The sequence below is a fragment of the Phocoena sinus genome, chromosome 8, assembly GCF_008692025.1.
Source record: "Phocoena sinus isolate mPhoSin1 chromosome 8, mPhoSin1.pri, whole genome shotgun sequence".
Taxonomy (NCBI): Eukaryota; Metazoa; Chordata; class Mammalia; order Artiodactyla; family Phocoenidae; genus Phocoena; species Phocoena sinus.
This window is the reverse complement of record NC_045770.1, coordinates 96,692,638-96,714,448: the sequence shown is the minus strand read 5'-3', so window position 1 is coordinate 96,714,448 and position 21,811 is coordinate 96,692,638. Positions and strand designations below refer to the sequence as shown.

General features: G+C 41.5%; 1 protein-coding gene across 11 annotated transcripts in view; it reads left to right on the top strand.

Annotated features, from left to right (window-relative positions):
* The window catches only part of AMBRA1 (autophagy and beclin 1 regulator 1), a 175,558-nt gene that overhangs the window by 5,762 nt on the left and 147,985 nt on the right, over window positions 1-21,811 (top strand). The window contains exons 3-4 of one of the 11 annotated variants that reach the window (XM_032639171.1): window positions 13,150-13,351; window positions 13,438-13,590. The exons of 8 other annotated variants lie outside the window; for them this stretch is intronic. The gene's annotated coding sequence lies outside the window, so the exon portion shown is untranslated. Of the gene's footprint in view, window positions 1-12,599; window positions 13,352-13,407; window positions 13,591-21,811 lie in introns of those variants that run through there. 2 more of the 11 variants (XM_032639178.1, XM_032639172.1) reach the window with 2 other exon arrangements.

Genomic DNA, 21,811 nt, shown 5'->3' with positions numbered 1-21,811 from the left:
GCGTTGGGTCTTCGTTGCTGTGTGCGGGCTTTCTCTAGTTGCAGTGAGCAGGGGCTACTCTTCATTGTGGTGCGCGGGCTTCTCATTGCGGTGGCTTCTCTTGTTGTGGAGCACGGGCTCTAGGCACACAGGCTTTAGTAGTTGTGGCACGCGGGCTCTATTTTTTTTTTTTTTTTTTTTTTTTCGGTACGCGGGCCTCACACTGTTGTGGCCTCTCCCGTTGCGGAGCACAGGCTCCGGACGTGTAGGCCCAGTGGCCATGGCTCATGGGCCCAGCCGCTCCACGGCATGTGGGATCTTCCTGGACCGGGGCACGAACCCGTGTCCCCTGCATCTGCAGGCGGACTCTAAACCACTGCGCCACCAGGGAAGCCCGGCACGCGGGCTCTAGAGCGCAGGCTCAGTAGTCGTGGTGCACGGGCTTAGTTGCTCCACAGCATGTGGGATCTTCCCTGAGCAGGGCTCAATCCCGTGTCCCCTGCCTTGGCAGGAGGATTCTTAACCACTGCGCCACCAGGGAAGTCCCAGAGTTAGTTTTTTATTACTGTTATCCCTTTATGCATTATAAATTGTGGGTTTCTTCAGTCTTTGCCTTAACTGTTTATGTTTTCATCTCCAAATCTCTATAATACTCCTGCTCTGTCATTTAAAAAAGCCTATTTAATGACTGTAGTAGAGTCTCTTTTTTCAGTCATTCATCCAGTAAATGTCTATTGAATGTTTACCTCTGTGGGAGATGGTGAGGATACCCTAATAAGAGCTGATCAGAGCCAGTGCTTATTGAAGTGCTTTGCACCAGGTACTGTACTGAGTGCTTTGTGTTGTTGATTCTTTTCATTCTTATAACAACCTTATGGTGTAGGTACTTTTGTTCTCCCCATTTTCTAGATGTGGAAATGGTGGCACAGAGAGGTTAAGCAGTTTGCCCAAGGTCATAGAGCTCGTACGTGGCAGAACCAGGATTTGAATCCAAGCAGCCTGGCTCCCCTGCTCCTAATCCCTAAATTATACTGATTCTAAACTATCAATAGTTTAAACAATTCTAAACTCTCTAAACTACTGCCATTATACCAAGAGTACGGTGAAAAAAGTAGACATCGTCCATACCCTTTTGGAGATTATGATCCAGAGGAGAGAGAGGCAGTAAACAAAAAATACACCAATAGGGCCTTCCCTGGTGGTCCAGTGGTTAAGAATCTGCCTTCCAATGCAGGGGATACTGGTTCATCCCTGGTGGGGGAACTAAGATCCCACATGCCGCGGGGCAGCTAAACCCGCATGCCACAACTAGAGAGAAGCCCACTGCTGCAACGCAACGAAGAGCCCGTGCTGCAACTAAGACCCGATGCAGTCAAATAAATAAATATTTACAAAAAAAAACACCGATAAATGTATAATTACAAAGTATGTAAAGTCTTATGATGGAAAAGTAAAAAAGATTATAGCGGGGGACATGAATTATATTGGAGCTTTGGGGGAGGTTTCTCTGAAGAAGTGATATTTAAGCAGAGACTAGAAGGAAGAAAGGGGAAGGGAAAGGAATAGCATGTGTGAAAGCCTTGGGGTGGGAAAGAACTTGGCACATTTGAGAAGCTGAAAAAAGACGGGTGTGCTTTGAATGCAATGAGCAGTGGGTAAGAATGGGGGGCATAGGATGAGGATAGAGATTTAGGCAGGACTGTGTCAAGGATTTTGGATTTTTTTCCTAGGTATAATCAGAAGCCTTTGAAGGTTTTAAGAATGAGTGTTGTAACCTAATATGTGATTTAAAAAAATTATTCTGGCTATGTTGTGAAAATTTTTGAAAATCTGTGGTGGAAAAAATTGGAAATTGTGGAAAATTTGGAAAGAGAGGAAGTGGGGAAAGTCTAATAATTAGGCTGCCTTATAGTGGTCCAGGCAAAAGATGACAATGGTTTGGATTAGGCTGTAGGCAGAGGAGATGGAGGAAAGTAGAAAGATTCAGTAGATATTTTAGAATTAGGACAGAACGACTTAATGATGGATTGGATATGTGGGAAGAGAGAGGTATCAGGTATGATTCCCAGATTTCTGGCATGAGTATCAGCATCTCAGAAGTTGCCATTTCTGAGGTGGAAACATTGGAGGAGGGGTAGGTTTTAACTTGAGTTGGGGAGTGGAATGAAAGCCTCAATTTTAGTCATGCTAAGTGTGAGATATCTGTGAAATAATACACGTGGACCCATCAAGTAAGCAGTCATTGAGCTAATGCTCAAAAATGGCGCTGGAAATAAATCTGGATGCCCCAGTATATAGGTGTTAACAGTCAAGGAAAATGGATGAGTTTACCCAGACGAAAGGCATGTATAGACTAGGAGTAGAAAAGCACTTAGGACCAAGCTGCAAGGAATTTAAGAGAAAATCTCAGAAACTGGGAGAGGAGCATGTTTCAGGGAGGAAGTGATCACCTGTATTTTGTTTGATTTAGCAACACAGAGATCACTGATGATCATAGCAAGAACGGCATTGGAGGAATGTAGGGCCAGGGCCAGATTAAAGTGCGTTTAAGAAGTGGAAAGGGAGAGGGCTTCCCTGGTGGCGCAGTGGTTGAGAGTCCGCCTGCCGATGCAGGGGACACAGGTTCGTGCCCCGGTCCGGGAAGATCCCGCATGCCGCAGAGCGGCTGAGCCCGTGAGCCATGGCCGCTGAGCCTGCGTGTCCGGAGCCTGTGCTCCGCAACGGGAGAGGCCACAGCAGTGAGAGGCCCGCATACCGCAAAAAAAAAAAAAAAAAAAAAAAAAAAAGGGCTTCCCTGGTGGTGCAGTGGTTAAGAATCCGCCTGCCAATGCAGGGGACGCAGGTTCAAGCCCTGATCCGGGAAGATCCCACATGCCACGGAGCAACTAAGCCCGTGCACCACAACTACTGAGCCTGTGCTCTAGAGCCCGCGAGCCACAACTACTGAAGCCTGCGCGCCTAGAGCCCTTGCTCCGCAACAAGAGAAGCCACCGCAATGAGAAGACCGCGCACCGCAACAAAGAGTGGCCCCCATGCACCGCAACTAGAGAAAGCCCGCGTGCTACAACGAAGACCCAAAGCAGCCAAAAATAAATAAATAAAATAAATTTATAAAAAAAAAAAAAAAAAAAAAAAAAGAAGTGGAAAGGGAGGAAGTGGAGATGGTCTGTATATTTAGATTATTACCATGTGTGTCTTCCCATAAGAAGTAAGACTTTAAAAAGAAGTAATATCATAAGGTCCATGAACATAGGAACAGTACCTTTTCATTTTGTTGTCCTTGCCTGCTTAGCCTTGGTGTCTTGCGAAAAAGTTGTATTAAAGCAGAAAGGGGCAGGGGAATGAGGATATTCTCAAGATGGTGAGATAATGATTCTCATGGTCTTTATATGTGACCTTGGAGTTTAAGGCTTTATGTATACTTTTTAGCTTTGCTTTTTAGCTTTGCTATCATTAGCCTTTCTATTTTCACCTCCCTACCTAATGGATCTTTTGTATTTTAGTATTACTGGTTTTGGATTTTTTAAATTATTATTATATTTATTAACCACCTGCTTTGAGCAAGCACTTTCTTTTTTAAAATTAATTATTTATTTTTGGCTGCGTTGGGTCTTCGTTGCTGCACGGGCTTTCTCGTTGCGGGGTCTACTCTTTGTTGCGGTGCGCAGGCTTCCCATTGCGGTGGCTTGTCTTGTTGTGGAGCACAGGCTCTGGGTTCATGGGCTTCAGTAGTTGTGGCTCGCGGGCTCTAGAGCACGGGCTCAGTAGTTGTGGCGCATGGGCTTAGTTGCTCCGCGGCATGTGGGATCTTCCTGAACCAGGGCTCGAACCCATGTCCCCTGCATTGGCAGGCGGATTCTTAACCACTGTGCCACTAGGGAAGCGCCAGTTTTGGTTTTTAAAGTTCATTCCTTACCTTCATCTTTTTCTTACTGCTTTCCTATGGTCATTATTGCTATAGCTAATTAGCTGATATGCTTGGTTATTTACTTTATTTCCCTTTATTCATTCACTTATTTATTGGCTCTTGTTTCCATATGGAATACTATATAACTCTAGACTTTATTTTGGTTTGTATTTTGTTTCCCATTTACATATTCTTTGCTCAAAGTCTAATTGACTATATTGAAGTAATATTAAACATTTTGGCTACCATTCTGCCTAGACTTTCCTGGAAAGGGTAAGCATTTTATGGTTATTGTGCCCATTAGTTCTCCTAGCATTCTTTTTTTTTTCTTTTAAAATAATTTACTGAGGTAAAATTCACATAACACAAAATTAACCATTTTAAAGTGAACGGCAGTTCAGTGGCATTTGCACAGTGTTGTGCAACTACTACCTCTATCTAGTTCCAAAACATTTCCATCATTCCAAAGTAAATTCTCTTTCCAGTTGAGCAGTTTCTCTTCATTCCCCCCTTCCACTAGCCCCTGGAAATGAGCAATCTGCATTCTGTCTCTATGGATTGATATATTTTGGATATTTCATATAAGTGGAATCATCTAGTATGTAACCTTTTGTGTATGTATAGACCATAATTTGTTTATCCATTCATCCATTAATGAACTGTTTAGACTGTTTCCACCTTTTGGATATTATGAATAGTGCTACTGTAAACATGCACATGCATGTACTTGCTTCAGTTGTTTTGGGTATGTACCTAGGAGTGGAATTACAGAGCCCTATGGTAATGTAACTGTTATGATTCTTCCTAAACCATAGGGATCAAAGCCAACATCTGCAGTTTCTATAGAGTGTGCGATGTGACAGTTGTTGGCTTAGATTGGGAATGAGAATCTCTTTTCGTGTGGTTAATTTTTTGAGGAATTGAGTTCTCCTTTACTCATTTTGTTATTTGCATTTTACTGATGGGATAATTGAGGTACAGCATCTGCATGGTTTTAACTTCATATCTTCTTCAGAGCAAGTCAGTGATGGAACTGGGAATTTAAGACTCTTAATCACGTTCTTTGTCTAGGTGACCCACTGAAAGCCATGTGGCATTTACATGAAGCTGTTTGAAATAGGTTTCCTATATTTTATAGTCTCTTGAAGGTGGTGTTAAGCAGATGTTTTCTTTCCATAGTGGAGAAGACAAGAGGGAATGTGTTTTTTTTTTTTTTTTTGCGGTATGCGGGCCTCTCACTGTTGTGGCCTCTCCCGTTGTGGAGCACAGTCTCCGGACGCGCAGGCTCAGCGGCCATGGCTCATGGGCCTAGCCGCTCCACGGCATGTGGGATCTTCCTGGACTGGGGCACGATCCTGTGTCCCCTGCATGGGCAGGCGGACTCTCAACCACTGCACCACCAGGGAAGCCCGGAATGTGTTTTATTTGCAACGGAAAAGATATAGATTACAAATTAGAAAGAACTTCCTGACTACAAGATACTGGAATGTTACCAAGGAAGGTTGTGAAATATCTTTCCAAAAGACTTTGTAACTGTCTTTCTAGGATGATTTAGGTGTGCACTTGTTAAGAAATGAGGGAGATGACAAAGATGACTTCCTGAGGTCCCTGGTAACCGCAGGAAATAGTTGTTTGATGGTTAATCAGACAGTATCTCTGGCATTTTAATGAGTATATTTGCATTTTCCTTATGAAAAAATAATCATTAGAGAGTAGGTGAATTGCTCAAGGTCTCCTGGTAAAATAGATTAGCATTCTGAATCTTCTTGGCTCCCAAGTTGAATGCTTAGGGATGTGTTCTTTATTGTAAATGAGTCTTTTCATGGCTATATGATGTATTATTGTTATAATTCTTCCTAAACTGAAGGGGGTCAAAGCCAATACCTGCAGTTTCCATAAAGTTGATAGTTTGAGAGTTGTTGGTTGGGCTTAGATTGGGACTGAGAACCTCTTTCCTGTGAAAATGGATTTAGTCTCCTGTTACACATATAGAAAAGGGAACACATTATCAGTAACAGACTAAGGTAATAGATTTTTTTTTTTTTTTTTGGTTAATAGATTCTTAATGACTAGTTTAGGAAAGGCTAGGTTAAAGTTGCTTGGGTGAAGGTGCATATGACATCAGCATATTTTTGGTTTGTAATGCCTGGAGAAATAGAAGCCAGAAGATGGGCAAATGAACATTAGATTCTGTTGTAGAACTTGAACATAAAAATACTCATTAAATGCAATATTAAGTAGCCAATTTAAATGCTCAGCTCAGGAAGTGCCAAATTTAAGGTGCTCAGAACAACATTAACTCATTCACCTGACACTTGCGGTCTGCATTGTGGTAACTCATAAGGGATCTCAGGTCCATTATAAACATTGTGCTTTGAGATCCATGGGTCATTGACTGACAGGGAAACTATGGGAAACTAAGCTGGGAGGGGGTATTACCATTGGTACCTTTGATGAAGGGTTTGTTAGGTTTGTTTATTTTAGTTGAGCTGTGGGAGCATTTACTTGTTTACTTCTTTGCTACTGAAGATAACCATCAAGTATATTTTATTGAGCTTTCTTGAATTGGCAACAACTGCTACCTCTGCAGGATAAAAGAGGGGGGAGCCAACTTTCCAATACTTAACCATCTGCTGGGAAGTTTATATTTGTTCGTCCACGTAATGTTAATAACAAACCTATGAAGTGGATGGTGGTATCTCTGTTGTAAAGGACAAGAAAAAGTGATCCCTCTTGAGGGGTCTCAGGTCTGTTACCAGAATCGTGCTTTGAGGTCTACTGGTCCTCATACAGATGGTGAGTGGCAAAGCTGAGATGGAGAAGGCAGCCTTCTGTATTAAGCTAGTGTGTTCTTTCGAGGTGCCTAAGGGATGGCCATGAGAGTAAGGAAGAGCTTTGGTTCTCCCATTCTGCTTAAACCAGAGCAGCTCAACTTTGATCGCTTTTATATTTTAGTGTTTTCACATAAGATTTCATTTGGAAAAAGGGTTTTGCTTCTATAAAAACAGAAAAAGGAAAGGAAGAAAACATGGAAAACCACTGTGGAATCATGAAAGAAATTAGTTAAGACAACCTGAAGATTGAAAAGATGGCTAATTACATAACTACCGATCAGGAAATCATGTCAGAGTTTGAAGTGACTTGATGTCACAGCCACATGTGCAGTGCAGTTATTCTGTTCCTAGGGAGCATAGGATAGTGGGAAAAGAGTATGGACTCTAGAGTTTAAATTCTAGCCCAGCCCCTGGGTAGCTGTGGAATTTGGGGATTCTTCTTTAAACCTGGTGTGCTCCAGTGTACAATACAACACCTATCTTTCAAGAGTTGTTGTAAGGATAAGAAATATCATGTAAATACTGTGAGTGCCTGACTCATAGTCGTATCCGCCCCAATACTAGCTATTGCTAAGATGATGATGATGTTGATGATGGCAATTTTTTAGTGTATGAACATTGCCTTCCCAAATGCCTGAAGAGCTGCCTTATCAAGGATAGGCAGTCCTTTACCTCTGCATATATGTATCTCATCATGCTTAGCATGTCTGTTTTTGATAAAGTTCATCTTTAAACTACACATGATTCATGAATGCATCTATCATTGATGAAATGAGAAAACTTGAACATCACTAAGTTTTTCATTGGACTTGAAAGAAAGAAGCAGGAGTGGAAAGGAATTCCATACAATGAGTTGAGAGACCTGGGCTTTTGTCTGAGAGCTGCCCTTATGAGTCTTGTAACAATGGGCAAGTGAATTTTTACCTTTTTAAGTCTCTATGTTCAAAATGATGTCTAAGTCACTTTTAACTCTGCACATCCATGATTTCACCAAAAAGGTTAATTTCTTTTCATTGCCAAAATTTCAAAAAATTACAGCATTAAGGAGCTTTCTGCTGATTTGAGCTGGCAGCTTCTGTTCATACTAATTGAGCATGTCTGGGGCAGTGTTTTGTATAGAAGGACATTGCAGACCTTTTGCCAGAGATCACGAAGAGAAATATGTGACTTGTAGAATATGAGTGGAATTGAAACTAAGAACAATTGTAAGGAAGCTAATGTCACTTGATTTCGGGAGGAGAGCTGGATTCTTCAAACCCACAGCACTTTGTACTTCCTTGAGGGTAACACTCGCCACATATCAATATGGCAGTTATAGTTACAGTATATTGCAGTTGCAGTTTGAAAGCTCTTTGAAGTTGGAGGCCTTTTTTGCGTTGTGTTTGTTTGTTTTTACCTCTCTTTCACTGTCATCTATGATAGGTCCTGGCACATAATATAGTCCCCCCAGACATGCTAAATGGAAAAAAAGGTTGAATCAAAGTCAGCAGACATTTAGAAAATGGATTCTGCCTAAATACACTTATTACACTTATTGAATCTCTTCTGTTGACATGTGATATTATAGGAAAACCTGATAAAGTGGAAAAAGCACATGTACTTTTGAATGCCAGCTTTACCACTTGCTGGCTGTTTGATCATGGGCAAGTAATTTCACACCAAGCCAGGTTTTGGTCTGTAAAATGGTAGTGGGGTAGAGGGCGCTCTAGAGATACAGTACATAAAACATTAAGTGCTTAATCGTGGTAGTTGCTTTTTTACAAATGGATGTCTTAAATGTTATCAACAATATATTTTGCACTTCTGCTTGAAGGAGGAATACATTTTCAGGGAAGTTTGTTTGCTATGGCTTCAGTATGTGGGAGAATTATCCCCCCTTGCAGTTTTCTGAAAAGAAATCATTTAGCATTTCTTCCTCCATGGGCCCCTGGGATGGTTCCATGGGGGACGCAGAGAGGGGGATGGGATCCTCGAAGAGCTGCTGAAGAACTTGCACTTTTGCAGATCTCTTTAGAATGCTACTTGTATATTGTGCTCTCACTGAATGCACCTGGCTCAGCTATGGCACATTAGCACGGTAAACATTTGTCAGATTTGCCCCAGTCAGAAAATTTTCTATACCTGCCATCCTGCTTGGCACTTAAATTTTTTTTTTTTTTTAGCTCTCTATGATATAGTGATGATAGGTGAAGAAGATAGGCTGCAGGGTAATGTGTAGTATGTATGATCCCATTTTGATACAATAAACAAAAAGTATTAAATGCATGCCTATTTGTATGAGCAGTGAGTTTGCATGGTTATCTCAAGAGGGAGGGAATGGAATGGGTAGGGAAAGAGATTGACCACAGACTACTGTTTACAAGAGACATGTGTTGCCTTCATTTCTGATTAAACTTTTTGTTTACAGGTTATTGTAGGTTTACGTGCAGTTGTAAGAAATAATAGTGAGATAGATCCTGTGTGTCCTTTACCCAGTTTCCCCCAATGGTAACATCTTACAGAACCATAGAATACTGTCACAACCTGGGTATTGCCATTGACACAGATAAGATGCAGAACATTTCCATCCCACAGGATCTCTCCTGATGCCATTTTATAGCCACTGCTGCTCCCCCCGCCGCACCAAATCATAATGATCTGATAGTGCAGTGGATAAAGTTGCAATAAAGTTTTTGTGCAGATGATCAAGGGAAGATATCCCCTGGGGAAGATGGCCCATCTCCCAGTCCCCCGGCCCTATCTGTCCCTGGCAACCTGTCATTTCAAGAATGTTATGTGGGACTTCCCTGGTGGTGCAGCAGTTAAGAATCTGCCGGCCATTGCAGGGCACATGGGTTCGATCCCTTGTCCGGGAAGATCCCACATGCTGCGGAGCAGCTAAGCCCATGTGCCACAATGACTGAGCCTGCGCTCTAGAGCCCGGGAGCCACAACTACTGAGCCACGTGCCACAACTACTGAAGCCCACGTGCCTAGAGCCCGTGCTCTGCAACAAGAGAAGCCACCACAGTGAGAAGCCCATGCACTGCAATAGAGTAGCCCCCGCTCGCTGCAACAAGAGAAAGCCCATGTGCAGCAACGAAGACCCAACGCAGCCAAAAGTAAAATTAATTTTTTTAAAAAAGAATGTTATGTGAATAAAATCATATAGTGTGTAACCTTTTTTTTTTCTCTTAATTAAAGAAAAATTTTTTTTGCCTGCGCTGCTAGTTATGCGATCTTAGTTCCCCGACCAAGGATTGAACCCAGCCCAGGCAGTGAAAGTGCTGAGTGCTAAACACTGGACCGCCAGGGAATTCCCAGCATGTAACCTTTTAGAATGGCCTTTTTCAATCAATGTAATTCCCTGGAGAGTCATCTAAATTGCATGAATCAATAGCGCTCCTTTCTTTTCTTTCTTAATATTTATTTACTTATTTATTTATTTGGCTGTGTCGGTCTTTAGTTGCAGCATGCAGGATCTAGTTCCCTCACCAGGGATGGAACCTGGGCCCCCTGCATTGAGAGTGCAGAGTCTTAACCGCTGGAACACCAGAGAGGTCCCAGTGCCCCTTTCTTTTTAATTGCTGAGTAGTATTCCATGGTTTGGATATACTTCAGTTTGTTTAATCACTTGCCCATTGAAGAACATCTGAGTTTTTTCCCAGTTCTTGACTATTACTGATAGAGATGCTGTGGACATTTGTGTACCTTTTTTTGTGCGAACATGCGTTCTCTGGGATAAATGCTGTATGGTATATGTTGCTTTTTTCTTTTGGCTATGCTGTGCCACATGTGGGATCTTGGTTCCCCAATCAGGGATTGAGCCCATGCCCCCTGCATTCGGAGCTTGGAGTCTTAACCACTGGACCGCCAGGGAAATTCCTGTACTGCTCCCCGCACCCCACTTTATTGATTGATTGATTGATTGATTGGCTGTATTGGGTCTTAGTTGCGGTACGCGGGACCTTCGTTAAGGCATGTGGGATCTTTTTTTTTTTTTTTTTTTTTTTTTGGGGGTACATGGGCCTCTCACTGTTGTGGCCTCTCCCGTTGTGGAGCACAGGCTCCGGACGCGCAGGCCCAGCAGCCATGGCTCACGGGCCCAGCCGCTCCGCGGCATGTGGGATCCTCCCGGACCGGGGCACGAGCCCATGTCCCCTGCATCGGCAGGCGGACTCTAAACCACTGAGCCACCAGGGAAGCCCGGCATGTGGGATCTTTTTGGTCGTTGCGGCGCACGGGCTCTTCGTTGCAGCATGAGAGCTTCTCTCTAGTTGTGGAGTGCGGGTGGGTTTTCTCTCTCTAGTTGTAGCACATGGGCTCTGTAGTTGTGGCGTGCAGGCACCAGAGCGCGTGGGCTCTGTAGTTTGCAGCACGTGGGCTATCTCGTTGAGGTGTGCGAGCTCAGTAGTTTGGCGCGAGGGCTTAGTTGCCCTGCGGCCTGTGGGATCTTAGTTCCCCGACCGACCGGGGATTGAACCCGCGTCCCCTGCATTGCAGGACGAATTCTTTACCACTGAACCATCAGGGAAGTCCCTGTATTGCTTTTTTAAATTAAAAAAAAAGAAAAGGAAAAAAATTAGAGGTAAAACAACTTATTATATGATTGCCTTTCAAAGTACACATTCAAACCCTACATTCTTGGTGTACATAACCTATTTATGTTGATTTCTGGTGTTTTGCTCTAGCAACAAGGCAATAATAATAACGCTGTGGTTTTCCTTGTTTCTTTCAACTGATAATCTGTGTATTTATTACAAATAGTAATTAACACTCACAACCTACCAGGAGGCAAGTAATGGTTAGTGCTGGTGTGGTTAACTCCTTTATAGATAGGGAGGTTGAGGCATGGGTATTGTGGAATTTGCCTAAGGTTACAGTACTGTGTTCTGACTCAGATTCACTCAGATTTATTCCTTCTCTTTCTGTCTCCTGAATTAACTCTTTGTAATTTTGACCTAGGTGTGAGGACACGAAAAGGATTTTTTTCTGTATCTGAGGTTTAGTGCTTGTTCTGTAGAAACAATATAGTGTAGTGGTTAGAGTATGCACTTTGGCATCTGATTTTTTCTTTTTTCTTAAGTCTTTATTGAATTTGTTACAGTATTGCTTCTGTTTTATGTTTTGGTTTTTCGGCCCTCAGGCATGTGGGATCTTAGCTCCCTGACCAGGGATTGAACCCACTCCCCCTGCATTGGAGGTAAAGTCTTAACCACTAGACTGCCAGGGAAGTCCCATCTGATTTGATTTTGAATCTCTCCTCCACATGGACAAATCATTTAACCTCTCTAAGCCTCAGTTTTGTGATTTGTAAATGGGGATAATGATAGTACTTATCTTCATAGTGTTGCTGTGAGAAGTAAATGAGATAATGTGTGGAAAAGTGCTTAGCACTGTCAGGTGTGTAGCACATATTCAGTGAATGTTCGATAAAAGTACTGCTTTAAATATATGCGGTATACTCTGCCACTGGGCTTGTCTTTATCAGTTGGTGGATGATTGGATAAATATTGGGATCTTACTGCCATGTACTTGTAAGGCTTTAAGATTGCTGTAACTTTTGAGATAAGAATACTTTCTTTTAATGCTATTTCAAATTTAGTCTTATATATAATTATTTAAAAATAGGAAGTGATAGGACTTCCCTGGTGGCGCAGTGGTTGGAGGTCCGCCTGCCGATGCAGGGCACGCGGGTTCGTGCCCCGGTCTGGGAGGATCCCGTGTGCCGCGGAGCGGCTGGGCCCTTGAGCCATGGCCGCTGGGCCTGCACGTCCGGAGCCTGTGCTTCACGGTGGGAGAGGCCGCAGCGGTGAGAGGCCCGCGTACTGCAAAAAAAAAAAAATATATAGGAAATGATGTTGGATTATATTTATTATAGTATTAGTTTGTATGAAAATATTTTAAAGTTTCTCCTGAGTTATTCATATTTTCTCAGGCTCATAGTCATAGAAAACTAGAAAGTGATTCTGAACTGTTGATTTCCTTCCTTTAATCTGTCCCCCCAAAAAACATTACTTTTCATATTTTCTTCCTAACATTTATCAGTACTTGAAAGTGTCATCATTTTTTAAATTACATAAATAATCACATAAGCTCCTTGAGGGCAGGTATTTCTCATTCACTCTAGTATCCTCAGTGCCTAGAATAGTGAGTACATAGATACTCAGTAAACACTTGCTGGCTGGCTGTTATTGCTTTTCCATCTTTCCAGTCCCCCTTAAGTGTTTTTTATTTGGGAAGTAGGGAAAATACCATCCAACTTCTAGTGAGAGCTTAAAATGAGTAGGGTAGGTTCTTAAAATCCAGTGCCTTATTTTGATTGGCTGAGAAATGTCATTGGCAAGGTAGAAGGGCATCTGGACCTTTTAGCATAAGAGCTCTGCATTTAATAATTTGACTTCTCCTTTTCCTGAAGCCTTGAGGGAAATTTTTCCTTTCCCTATTCTAGTCAGCCAAGAACCTGACCTGGGCTGACTCTAACATTGGAGAACACTGAACACAGTATCTGCTGAGCCAAGGACTGAGAGTCAAGCTCTGATACTATCTGAAGGAAAAGCCTGAATTCAAATCCTGCTTTGCCTACTGACTCATCTTGCAAACCTAGATGAATTTCTTAACCTCTTCAAGGTTTAAATGTTCTTATTTGTCTGGTGAGTAATCTTACCTGTCTGGGCTTGTGAGGATACCTGGCTTAATGTTCTCAAAGCTTTTTACAGTACTGTTGCTGTGGCTCCAGGAGTTTCCAGGAACTACTGGGGGCAGTGTGGTACTCCAGGGAGGAGAGCTGGACTCTTTTTCCCAAAGACTACGCAGAAAACAGAAAGATGTGATCCTTCGTGATTTGAAATCGGCTCTACTTCAGCCTCCTAATGTTGTTGGTGGATGAAAGGTATGTTGTTGCCAAAGCCATTAGGTCTGTTTGCCGAGGCAGCTGGGGTCAGTTCCCATTTCTGGGGTTAAGCTGTTTTTGTTTCTGTGAAATTTCTTCCATCAAAAGCTACTCTTTTTTCTTTCTTTTTTGCTTGCTGGTAGGAAATCTCTTGCCATTTTTGTGCACTTAGCAGTAGCCTTCCTGGTCCTGATTCTGTTGACGGCTTGGGACTCAAAAATTGAGCTTCAATTTCTTTTTGGTTCAGTGGTTTCCTCTGTGTTCTTCCTTGAGTTTTCAGGGGTTCTCAGCTCACTGTTTTCCCAGAAGAGTTTGCAGGTGAAGCTTCGTTTCTTTTCTCTTCATTCTTCTGAGGTAAGTGAGAGTAAGGAAGATTGTCAGTCTCAAATTTGGGTCTTACGGCTTTCTGTTTCTAGCTTTGATCATAGGAGCGTAAACTTTACTATGTTGCAGACATTAGGTTATATCATTGTGAGTTACTTTAGGAAGCCGTAGTCAGCAAAATCTATAGCAGAAAAGCTGGTGTTTTTTTCCTCCCCTTCATTATAATAACAGTCACTAGAATTTTTTAGTTTTATATGTTCAAAGCATTTTGGAAAGTTGTTAGCTTATTTGTGATATACCCTGTAGTGGTCTTCCTTACACTGAGTTTATATATAAAAAACGCCCTGGGGAGTGTATGAGAAAAAGATAGATATGAGAAAAAGAGGTTACATTGCTTGCTTATCTCTTGGTAAATTTGGGCTGACAACCTTTTACAGGTACTTGATTCACTATTGTCTCTTAGCCTAACTTTCTAGAGGCAGACCAGTTGTATTTTAGAGTATTTATAATTCTGAACATAAATGCTGTGCATGTCTACAGTACAGGTGCTGGTTCTATTAACATTTTATTTCTGGTCTTTGGCTGCTTATAAAGGGGCTGTGTATAATTTTGATTGTATAGGTCTTGATTCCATCAAATTATTTGCTTTTAGTTTGTCGGGTGATTAATTAGAGGTACTCTCTGATTCTGCTTCATAGCCACCGTAGTTTCCTTTGCACTTTCTCTTAGAGCTGCATGTGCCGGACTTCTTTGTGTGAAGTCCCATTTATTGTTTATTCTGATTACTGTTGGTTCCTAACTTGACTTTTACTTAGAAAAGTTGTAATCCTGCCTTGAACTTTTTGCGACTCCTAAGATACTCCAAGGATATTATTCCTTTAAGGTAGAAAGAGAGAGTGTTATTACTTTCAGTTTTTATATGTAGAGTGTGATTTGTTCAAGATTATATAACACCTCAGTGGTAGGAATCAGTCATTGAAGCTTCTTACCTATTAGTCTTATCTTTACCCATTAAATCACATCACTTTTATATCCAACACTCTCAAGCTCAGAAGATACAATATCCCATATTCCCAACCTTGCTTTCAGAAGATCCACTGCTTCTGTATTTTGTTCTAAATATGCTATGTTTCAAATATGAGTATAAAGAAGCATTGTTATATGAGTATAAAAAGTACAAAAGACTCCTGTCATCTCTGTATATGTATTTTTTTAGGTTTAGCCCCCCCCTCCCCCTTAGTAGTGGTAGGGATGGATTTGCTCTGTTCATACTCTGTTGCCTGGCCTTGTCTTGATTAATGACATGTACATAATGAAATGACTTGTTGAGATTAGTTAATAGTACAAAGTTTTCTTTTTGGAGATATTTGACTCGTAGAAATTGAATTTATGACCTTGAACCAACAGCACTACCTATAACCACTTTTTTTTCACCTAGGTGTTGCTATTTGTGAGAGTTTGGTGTTTGTTTTGGGCTTTCCTCACAGTTGGATATAAATACACACACATATTCATTCTCTTCTATGTTAGGCACTAAAGTAGGTACTAGACTAGGACAGACATGATTTTTGCCCTCACAGAGCTTATAGTCTAGTGAGGAAGATAGAGTCCTAACAAGGCATTACGTACACTGGGTATTAGGTAGTAGTGTTTTAGTTATCTGTTGCTGTACAGAAACCACCTCTGGTGTGTGTTTTTTTTCCAAAACTGGCAAGCATTTCTCCAATTCTCAGCAGGCACTGACCGGGTGTCCGACAAATTTAGCTCAGTTCTGACGCTCTCTACCTGGATATAGCATCTGATCCCCCAGGTTTAAGGGCTCAATCCCAAGAAATTGCACCCCCTCAACTTTAGACGCTGATTGCAAGTCCAGGTTGTAACCTGTGCTTCTGAGTGATGGGCTATAGGTGGTAGGTTCCCACAACCCCCTTTTTGGGTTGGACTAATTTGATAGAGTGGCTCACAGAACTCAAATATTTACTTATATTTACCAGTTTATTATAAAGGATTCAGATGAACAGCCATATGAAGAAGTACATAGGGCAAGATCTGGAAGGGTCCCAAGCACAGGAGCCTCTGTCCCTGTGGAACTGGGGTGCGTCACCCTCCTGGGCTGTGAATGTGTTCACCAGCCTGGAAACTCAAAAAATCTTGTACAGTAGTATGTATGTATGTGTGTGTGTATGTATTTTTTATATCCATTTGTTTACTCATTTGGTTTCACTGGGTCTCAGTTGCGGGAGGTGGGCTCCTTAGTTGTGGCTCTCCAGCTCCTTAGTTGCGGCATGCGGGCTCCTTAGTCATGGCATGCATGTGGTATCTAGTTCCCCGAGCAGGGATTGAACCCGGGTCCCCTGCACTGGGAGCGAGGAGTCCCAACCACTGCGCTACCAGGGAAGTCCCTTCAGTAGTTTTTATAGCGCTTAATCTGCAGGCCCATCTATCCCCTTTCTTCTCCCAGAGGTCAGTGGGTGAGACTGAAAGTTCCAATCTTCTCATCACTTGGTCTTTCTGGTGACCAGCCCCATCCTGAGGCTTTCTAGGGGTACCTCCCTAAGTCACCTGTTAGCATAAGTTTAAAAGAGACTCCTTATGAATGACAAAAGACTTCTATCACTCAGAAAATTTCAAGGGTTTTAGGAGCTCTGTGCCAAAAATGGGGACTAAGACCAAATATGTATTTCTTATTATAAATCACAGTATCACACCACCTCCAAATTTGTGGCTTGAGACAATGATGTGTTTCTCACGATCCTGTGGGTTAGGAATTTGGGCAGGGTTTGTCTGGTTCGTTCTTCTGCCCTGTGTCGCATCAGTTGGGGTCACTCATTTGTCTACACTCAGCTGGTGGCTAGGCTGGGTTAGACAGGGCATCAGGGTTTCAACTCATTGGTCTGGCACCTTCAATGTGGCCTCTCCTAGTAGTGTCTTATCATCCAGGTCTCTCTATATGGTCTCTGTCTCCAGTGGGACATCCTGAATTTCCTTGCAGCCTGGTGGTTGGCTTCCAAGAGTGAAGGTGGATGCTGTCAGTCCTGGAACTGGCACATTATCGCTTCTGCCATATTCCGTGGTCAGAGCAAGTCACAGGGTCAGCCCACATTCACGGAGAGAAAAATGTGTTCTTATCTCTTGATGGGCAGAGCAGCATGGGAGTAGGGTAGAAGGAATTGATGGAGACTGTCCTTGGAGAGAACCTGTCACAGACAGGTAGACTAAGTTAGTTGTGGAGAATCCTAACTCTAGCAATGCACGGAGGTCACTAGCATATGTGTCTGCCGTGTGGATGAGAAAGGGCTGGTATGAGGCTCTACATTGAAGACTCCCCTTTTTCTTTCCTCAGGTGTGTTGATGTCATATTTCATGTTTGACAAAGGGGTATGCACAGACATGACAGTATGTTCAATCACATTCTTTGTTGACCGTGTTTTTTGAGATTTATGTTCTATCCTGGTTGCTGTACAAAAGTAAATTACTGTGGCATCTATCTCTGTTTCCTAATAGGTAATTTTTTTATTTGGATGGAGTTGGTAGGTTTGTAGGGTAAACACATAGTAGCTGAATTTCATGATATAGTCTTATTTGGCACTTTATCAAATTCAGAGTATTTATGGTCAAAGGTTTTGAAGTCCCCTTTTCTTGCAAAAACTATGTAAATAAGTTGCTGTAAAGGAAGGAATGAGAATTTTTTTCATTTTTCCTCAGCATCATTTTTTTTTTCTGGCTGCACCGTGGGGCTTGTGGGATCTTAGATCCCCCACCAGGGATTGAACCCATGCCCTTGGCAGTGAAAGCGCAGGGTCCTAACCACTGGACTGCCAGGGAATTGCCCTCAGCATCATTCTTTAATTTCTTGACCTTTGAGGAAATGAACATTAAAAATAGAAAGCAAGCTGATTTCCAGTTGATATGGTAAGACAGTGAAACATTGATTGAGGGCCTAATACATGTGAGACCACATAGGAGAATTTATCTCAGGCATTAGGGAGTTTTCTGTTGTAATGAAGTATGTAGACTGTGGAGCCAGACTGCCTGGGTTTGGATTCTGAATCCAGCACCGACAGTGTGACTTGTTCTCTTAGGGCCTCATGTACCTGAGGATTGTAAATGAGTTACTTTATGTAAAGTGCTAAGAACAGTGGGAATGAAAAGGACTATGAAAGTGTTAGTTATTATTATTTTAACCATTATCTCGAGATTTTATTATTATTTTTTTAAAGGTTACAATGGTAAGGTTTTTTTTTTTAATATGAAATGGTTTGGAGACCTTTGCAGTGGACAGTCTCATTTTGCCTAGAAGAATTTGTCTTTAATTAGTCTGATTGTTTATAGGACTTTGTGGCCTTAACTATTTTATTAGATTCTGTAATTCTTCATTATAGAATGAAGGTATTATTTTGGTACAAGCACTGGAATTATATAGTAGCAAGCACTTTTCATTTGGTAAGTCTTTTAATCCCTGTGGTAATCCTATCATATACATACTGTCTTTTACGATGATGAAACTGGAGTACAGGGAGGTTAAGTAACTGTTCCAAGAAACCTTCATGTACCAAGAAACCTTCATGTACCAAGAAAATGACAGAGCTGGGATTCAATTGCCAGTCTGATTTCAGGACCCATATATCACTATACTATACGATCTCTTATTTAGAAATTATGGATAAAAAAATTAAACAAACATTACTTAAAGTTTCTCTATCTGGACTTAAACCACAATTAGCAGTTTGGTATATCCTAGGATATCCTTTAGTACTCTGCATACAGTAGATACACAACTCAGGTAATAGTTGAAGTTCTTATGCTTCCAGGTGTGTTTGCTTTCAGAGTTTGTTACCTGATAACAGTTCTAGATTTGTGATGCTTTGCCCCAAATTCCCTGTTCCCCTCCAAGTTCAGTCTACTCTAGGAGTCAGGCAAGAGCTATATAGAGGCAGGGATGGTTGCTGCTGTGGTGCTTACATTTTTGGACTCGGATCATATATGGTGTCATTTGAAGTGTCCTGAAATGCCCTATAGAAAGTCCTATTAATGAAAACCGAGCTGCCAGTTGTAGAAAACCCTGTGTATTTCCACCCACATGGAGTTTCTAAAGAGTACTGGGCCACTTTTAGGCCTCTAATTAAAGGCCTGACATTTTGTAGTTAATTTTCCAGTTGTTGGGAGAACTCTACTTATGCAGGTGATCCTAGGTTTAGTATTTAAAGGATTTTTTTTTTCTTTTAAAGAGTTAACCCTCAGGACTTCCCTGGCGGTCTATCAGTTAAGACTCCGTGCTTCTAGTGCAGGGGGAGCCGGTTTGATCCCTGGTTGGGGAACTAAGATCCCGCATGCCACGTAGTGCGGCCAAAAAAGAAAAAGCAAAAACAACAAAAAAAGAGTTAACCTTGGGTTGAATCCTGTATGTTATTTTGGGATATATGTTGGTATTACATGGCTGATTTGACTCTTAGACTTTGCCTACATGGGCATAGTGAAGTGAAGAGAGATGCAGTTACTCAAATAAATGAGATCATTGGACTGCATTTTAACAGTGCTTCCAGGCCTAATAACTCTGATTCATACCCCTGGAATGCTATTGGTAGGGAGGATTTGGGGTGTGAATTATTAGCCAGGTTTGCAGATATAGCTCTAAGTTGTTGGTTCTGTTTTTTAATTCACTTTTTATGTAGAGGTAGCCCAAATCTCATTTAATTATTTTTGCCACACAAATGAGTACGGTACTTTCCCTGAGTACTTTTTATTTTGTTGTCTGGTAACAGCCTTTGAAATGTTTCTTAGGAATCTGCTACTCTTGGGAATCGTGGCATCTCAGGTCTCAGAGGTTTTAATTGGCCATATTGTTTGGTGAGGGAAACCATGGTGAACCCCAAAGAGGATTCAATAATAATGACAACAATAACAGCAGTGGTCTTAATGCTCCACCACACTTTTCTTATTGGAGCCTCACAACAACTTGATGAGGCAGATATTGCAATTCCTATTTACAAAGGGGGCAGAAAAGTCTCAAAGAAGTTAAATAACTTGTCCAAAGTCATATTGCTTGAAGCTGGAGTGAAATTGCTAGCATAAGGTGATCAAATTGCAAGGAGAACCTGTAAGTCTGACTTTAGTTTCCACTGGGCTGTGCATAATCTCTAGGTGACTTTTATTAGTGCTCGTTAAATATAATTTTGTCCTAGAATTAAGCAGAGAGAACCTTTCAAGGTAGTTATCTTCCCATCTTTTTAGAGTGATCATCATTATGGGGGGTGGTGGTTAGAAATGGGGTGGAATAACAAATAATATTTGTGTTATGTACATATCCCAGTCGTGCCCTTTTGGTTGTACGTGCACGAGGCTTTTGGTGATTGAGGATTGATTCCGGGGGCCTGTGAAATGGTATCACAAAGACTCTTCTTGGCACCCTTTGTCCCGATCTGGTTTAAGGGACAGATTGGGAAACTTGTTTCTTCCTCCTTTTTAAAAAGAGAAATGAAAAACACACTTGACTGGCACTTCCTCCTCAGCAACAGGCCTGCCTGACTGCAGTTTGATTTAGCTCCTTTTGTTCTTTATGGAGAACAAAGTGAAATTTCTTCTCAGGTGGCGTAAGGAGTGTATCAGGAGAAGGCTCCTTATGCTTTTAAAGAAACAGAGCAAATATTTTTTCTTCAGACAAAAGAGAGACTGTGCAGTTGTTTTAGTTCCTTTGACTTCTTGCCATCAGTCAGACTTTCTCTTGTTTGAACTGTTGGTGTGTTTAGGTCTCTGGGAATTGGTAGAGAGGCTCTTCAGTAATCCTGAGCTTTAGTTTTTGAATTTTCTTGATAACTGGTATTTGTAGCAGCTCTTCCCTCGTCCTTCTGATTCCTGTAGGAACTTCAGACTGCATCACAGTTTTCTGAATCATCCAGTGTTTGTGACCTATATTTTCTTCCTCTTGAGTTACATGAGGTCAGAAGGTCAGACTTCTTTTAGGAATTGGACTGCTGCTGTGTTCACCACATGTTATAAGATTATAAATGGTTAAAAAGTACTTTTAATGTTGCACTATAGGGCAAGGAACCCTCAAAACTCATTTCTGCTGAAGTTCTCTATATTAGGTAAAAGAATGATTGGCTCTAAAAAAATTATAGGCTCAGTTAAGGGTTAAGGTGAATGGATGGGAACTGTATTTCAGATTTGTGGCAGTTTCACTTCCAGACTTTTGGTCTTTAAACCATGAGTTATCAGGGTCACCAAGGAGATTATTTCTTTCCAGTTAGTTCATCCTTAGTTTATGCAGGAGGTTGGCCAGCACTGTGTTGACATATTCATTGTGTACATAGTATTTATATTGTAGGCTACTGGGGGATGAGAGCTGTACTACAAGGATACAGGCTAGAGTGTTCCTCAGTCAATCCTTAGGGAACTTTGTGCTGTATGTGACTAGGAACTTGGAATTATGTTTTTCTGTAGAATCTTTCTGGGTTTTTAAATTTTAATATTCAGGGAGAAAACTCATTTCAGCATAGGCGATAAGTATTTTTCCTTCTGTATTTGGATGCATCTAGTTGTGTACTTTTTAGATTGCAGCCTTTCGTGAAGTGTAAAGAGCTGATTATTGTTTGACTTTTACAATAAGCATTTATTACTTTTTAAATTAAAAAAATGAAAAGAACACTGCCTTTTCTGTTGATTGTCACCTATAATCCTGCCACCCAAAGAGAACCATGGTTAATACTTTTTATATTTCTCTTCTGTCATTGTTTTTTTTTTATGATTTAAAAAATTTTATTTATTTATTTTTGGCTGCATTGGGTCTTCGTTGCTGCGTGTGGGCTTTCTCTAGTTGCGGTGAGTGGGGGCTACTCTTCGTTGCGGTGTGCGGGCTTCTCATTGTGGTGGCTTCTCTTGTTGTGGAGCATGGGCTCTA